We start from the raw sequence: 6,000 nt of genomic DNA on the forward strand, positions 1-6,000 counted from the left end.
GTTCAGGCAGATAACCGGTGCTGCTGAGGAGAGAGTGAGTAGTTCAGAGCGCAGTGGAGGAGGATGCCAGTCATGAAAAGTGATGAAGCCTTGACCAGGTTTTGATGAAGCCGGCAAATCAGCAGTGAGCTTTATAGTGCCACCATATGGATCAGATTTCCTCCCATTTTCCCTTGCAGCTCCAGCCAGGCCCTGAGATAAACTGCTGACGACACACCGTGAGGGGAGGTACTGAACGGCCAGTGGCGAGGAGAAAAGATAACACACGCGTCTCTTCAACATATTTCAAGTCTTTACACACACCCACCACTTAGCCCTCTCCCATCTGACCATGGCTTAAGAACTAGCTTGCCTTCCCCCTATCGCCTCTCTTCTTCTCCCTCCCACCGTCCACCTCTGATTGCCAGTGTTTTGATTTAAACATCTACATGTTCAGCATAACTGCATAGCCCCTTTGCGTGGTATGTGACCCCGAGGTCATTGGAGCACACACCTCAAACACTTTCCGACACAGGAATGAATAGTACCGTAAGTTTACAACATGGTCAACACTTTAACATGCACTCTCAAGGCATAGGTGGTGGACAGTCAAGTTAGCTGTGGCAAAAAGTATCCATATTAAAGAAACAATAATAAAAATGTGCCAAATAATAGTTTCTCCATAACAGCCTTAATTGTTTCATCATTTCATAACACATAGCCACAGGAGTTTGATTGAATTTCCTACTTTTAAGCTGTAAAGTTGTAAAACAACTATTGTTTTTTTTTCTCTGATCTCATATAATAAAAGTATCATTATTCTACTATAGGGGAAGCCAACATGAAATGAAATATCTCAACACAATAGTCAAATACGTTTTCATGCAGATGATACGATTTAATACTGTGTCGCTGACTTTGTTTAACAAGCCATTGAGAAAGTACAGTTCTCAAGTAATGCATTACATAAGACTTTTATTAACCTTAACCGTACACAGTGCAACAAATAAAATGTATGCTGTTCCTGTGATCCAGGGATTGGGACTACAGTTGAAGGAGGATTGTTGAAGCAGTTCTAGATTATACGGATGAACAGGGCAAGAATTTGTTTTTGGGGCCCTATTGACCCCCACTGTAGATGGAAGTTTCATTATTTCTCCGGGGACCCAGAAACCAACCACTTCTCTAGAGCAGAAATAAATTGTTGATTGACAGAAAATAAATAATCAAAACAATTGAGCTCTTTTGTAAGCAAAAGGTCAAAAATCCACTGGTACTAGCACATTTGTTAGACTAATCCAAAAGAGACCTTTTCCTGCTTTCCCTCTACAATACTGAACCCAACAGCTTTGAGTTTTTGACTGTTAGTGCAACGACAATTTCAATAGGTTAACTTGGGCTTCGGGAAGTAATCACGGGCCTTTGTCAATTATTTCTGACATTTTATAGAATAAACTATTCAAATAATTGTCAACAGTATTAATAAGTGAAAATATTTGTTGGTTGACCTTATAGTTCTCGTATGATGGATTAATACTACCTTGCCTGAGGTTTCGTATGTGTTAATTACTTGAAAAAATAATTTGATAAAACTTTACAACAACAATATAAATTGAAACAATGAAGGTACTACAAGTAGTTTTTGACCCAGGGTCTCTCTGCAAGACAGAGCAGTAAGGAGAGGACCCGTAACATAACATTTCTAACACATTTCTTAATTCTGATTGTGTAAATAATATGTATTGATTTTTTTTGGGGCTCCTAGGTAGTTGCCTCTTTGACTGGTTGGTAATCCATCCCTGTGCCCCTAGGATGGCTGTAGGGTGACGTACTACTGATCACTGAAGGATCATGAGGCCAAGAGCTCTAAAACTCTCAACAATGAAATGCACACCATCCTGACTTGTCAATCACATCAAATAATGATCGCTTGGAAGGCCAGAGGTGACACAGGGCTGCTGGGGCTGAGAGGACTGCAGGGTTGCAGGAGGTCTGAGAATGTGTTAAGCACAGAAAAAAAAAAAAAAATCCCTTTCAAGAAAAGCAATAATTATTTCGTTCACATCTCCCTTGGGAGACCGGACACAATGACAACAGCACACACAAACTCCACCATCAAACTCAAAAAGGGCTGTACAATGATTTCAATTATAAAGGCATACATGAAAACATTATGATTAGGTCAAAGGTGTACTGTAAAAGTGGTAGAAGAATATCTGTCTTTATTGTGGGTGTGTTGAGGATTATCTATCTCTGGCAAAAGAAAATCATGATCGTACAATTTGTATTCTGCAATAACGACCCAACCATTTAAAGACTTAAGGCAGACAGATTTATCAAGGTTTCTCTCATTGCTTTGGCAGAAAGAAATGGTATTTTTGTCTCATTTTCAAGCATTTCTTTGCTACTTTCAACTTTGGCCAGAAAGAAAACAAAGCTACTCAAAAATATGTCTGTGAGATTGTATGCACCTATGGGTAATAAAAAAGCACCTTAAGGACATCACTATACTGAATTTGATCTACCGAGCTGAACAATTCTTCATTCCTTTAGTTGTCTTGAAGCATGCACACCACCATCTGTCTTCCCAGAAATCAATGCAACAATGTGTTTAACAGATACCTCAAATATCTTAAAAGCGAAAGACGTTGCTGTAAATCTCTCCCCATTTCGCTAGAATGTCACGAACAGAGAGATGGCATTGCTGCTATTTAGTTTTTCTTTGATATGGGATTGGACAGAATGATACCGTTTTCACAGCAGGCTTCAGATCAATGGATTTAAGTGAATTTGTGTGCTACATCTCCAGTGATTCAACTCCCTCAACTTGTCATGGGTCAAACATTGTCCCTCTTCGCATCTACAACAGACACACACACTTCTGGAGTCTATTACATTTGTCTCTTTACCTATGAAAAACAAACATTTTACATAACCCGTAAGGGTCTCATGAAGCATGTTGAACTTAACCCTGACAGGGGCAACAGCTTGACCTGTTGTGCCGCAGAGGAGGCATTCTTTCTCCTATTGTGTTGTTATTTTTCACAGCCAACCACCAAGGTCAGGACACCTAATGCCAGGGTGGTCCGGGCACTTTGTCTGCTGAGCATGTGTGTCATCACCAGCATCAAGAGCTGAGGGCCCGGCAGCGAGCTAGAATATTTGTCGGCTGATGGCTTCAAAGAACAACGAAACAACGACAACAGTCATGTGCTGAATTCTTACGCCCACACCACGACACAGAAAGGTTGCGACTCACAGGTAAAAACAAAAAAATTCAGTATGAACAAGTTTTTCAAACCATAGAGTGGTTCAATTAACATGCTCTTATTTTAAGACAACTTAAAACACATATTTGAAGCAACATTGAGAATCCCTTTGATAAGGTTGTGAACACAATCATGCTTTGCAGACCCCCCCTGCCATGTTGCGTGTAATTTGACAATCTGCAACAGTATCACCCTGAATCTATGTTGTCACCAGCAGTGTAGAGCATAGCTGGGCAAAGAGGCCCATGATTAATAGGAGATAAGAGTGGCATCTTTACAACCACATGAAAACGAGCCTCAGGCGAGAGATATGAGACCTGGTTGAAGTAACACTGCCAGAGCTCTCCATTCAATCAGTTAGGACGACAGGCGGGGTCTTAGCGGGATCGGTGTAAAATGCAGGGCCACTGCAGGAGGCTAGCAGGTGGGGTGGGCAAAACAATCCCTAATACCAGGTGTTAAGAGGCCTTGCGTGGTAACCTTCTGCAGACTGCCAATGCATCAGTGTGATAGATGGAGGAGGGGGTCAATGGCAGGGATACAAGGTGTTAGATTCAGGAGGGGGTGGGGTGGTTCTGTGTGCTGCGAGAAGCTGCTGCCCACACGGCTGAACTCCTCACAACCAAACTATGTGTTCTGTCCACCTTATTGGCGTTCCAGACGCACCCTCGTCCAAATATGTTCCGCCTCGAGTATGAATGCCACAACCACCATCCTAAACAGTCAAAGATGTGTTAAGGACAAATTGTGAGATTAGAGAACTGAAAGCATGATGTCACAAAAGTTAATGTGTGCAAATTATTCAAGTGAAATACATATTAGCTCATGCAACTTGCATAAAGATATAATATGCTGTTTCCATCCAAACAATTTCAGCCATGAAAATGTTACATTCTCCATCAGGGTTTTGGTTAAAGGAATAATTCACCAAGAAAATGACTATTTGTATATCAATTACCATGTTACTTTGTCTTAAAGAAAACTTTTTTTTGCTTTTCTTCTCTCATTGGTGAACGAAGAATCAAAACACAGAAAAGCCTTGATGAATTGAAGTAAATGGAGGCCACGTAAAACTATATCAAAACATCCCTTTACAAACTCTCAGAGCCTCCCCCGTCATCAACAATAAAATAAAATACAAATGTATATTTGTCCACTGGTCTGTCCTATAACTGCATTTTCTGTATGATTCCAATAATGTTTATCATTTTTATAGTCACAATCGCTGAATTTGCATATTCTCTGTTAGATACAGGAGAGATGCGAGCTGAGGCAGCGACGAGCTGAGCCTCCCCTCAGATTGCGCAATCCCTTGCAAACTAGGTTGAGCGCATGCATTTGGCGCGTGCCTATTGCTATCTCTCTGTATGTATCTATCTGCCGCAGTGAAGAGGGCGCATGTGAGCCCATTACATGTACCTCTCTGAGCCGCTATAAATGTAACGTTCCATTTTGGCCAAATATGTACCTTACCTGTGTGTGTATATAAAGAATGTTGATATGAGATGTGAAAAATAACCAGTACTCAATGTTCATGCTGCCAAGAAAATGATGAATAAGATACTCAGTTGGGTTCATATATTTTTTTGCTAAAACCTTACTATTTTAAACACTACTGAAAGCGTGAGACTGTTTATACGGAAGTGTTTTAAATAGTGATTTTTTAGTCAATGCATGTGATGGAGAAGTAGTGACCACACCACTGGATAAAAGGGACTTTACTTGGGTTTTTTTATCCTTCGTTCACCATGGAGGCATGCAAGTTTTATCAAGAATTCAATGTAACACAGGGTGAGTGATTGATATTCAAATGGTCATTTTATGGGTGAAGTATTCCTTTAATACTATTCTCGTGCCAAAGTGTGCCACTGGTTCTGCAGGGGGGTGGGGTGGTTGCATACTGTGCTTGAGTGAACAGCTTGTCTTTGGGGCTCATGACACAGTGGCGCAGCAACGTGGCCTTGGAGTCATGCTGGATGAACCACCAAGCCTGTCAGTTCAGTGATAGATACAAGCAGCGGGGTCACGCCATGCTAAGCTCCGGCACTCGACAATAGGTCCTTCAATATGACCTTCAACAATATGACTATCACCCAACACGGAGTGGAAACAGCTGCACAAGCCTCATCTGATAAGAGAAGATACAGACAAATGTCATCTTGTTGTGTTGTCCTTTTAATATCATGTTTTTATTACATATACCTCAGAGTCCACATGCTAAAAACTTCAACATTCTGCACATGGATAAGCTGCGGCTGTGGCTCATTTAAGTGACAGGATAGCGACGCACTGTAAGGTTGTCCTTAGGCACAGCAGGGCTTTGAGCTAAATGCTAAGATGTTCACAGTGATAATGCTAACACACTGATGACATACTATGTTTATCATCTTAGTTTAGCATGTTAGCATGCTAACATTTGCTAATTAGAACTAAACACAAAGTACAACTGAGGCTGATGGGAATGTCATTAGTTTTGCAGGTATTTGGTCATAACACAAAGAATTGGACACATTAAAACTTTTACCTGATAGTAGCACAAATATGTAATAGTTAGGGGGAACTATTAGCAGGACATATTAATGGAATATAGTATTTATAATAATCTTTTCATTAGTGTAGAATGACCTGAAACTAAGAATTGTTGTTGTTTTTGTTAGCTTAGAATAATCCCTTCATATTTACGTAATATATCATATCATATCTTCTTCGGAGTCCGCCATGTACAGTCCAACTACAGTAGCCCAGAACGGAA

This window comes from Cottoperca gobio, chromosome 1 (genome assembly GCF_900634415.1).
Source record: "Cottoperca gobio chromosome 1, fCotGob3.1, whole genome shotgun sequence".
NCBI classification, from domain to species: Eukaryota; Metazoa; Chordata; class Actinopteri; order Perciformes; family Bovichtidae; genus Cottoperca; species Cottoperca gobio.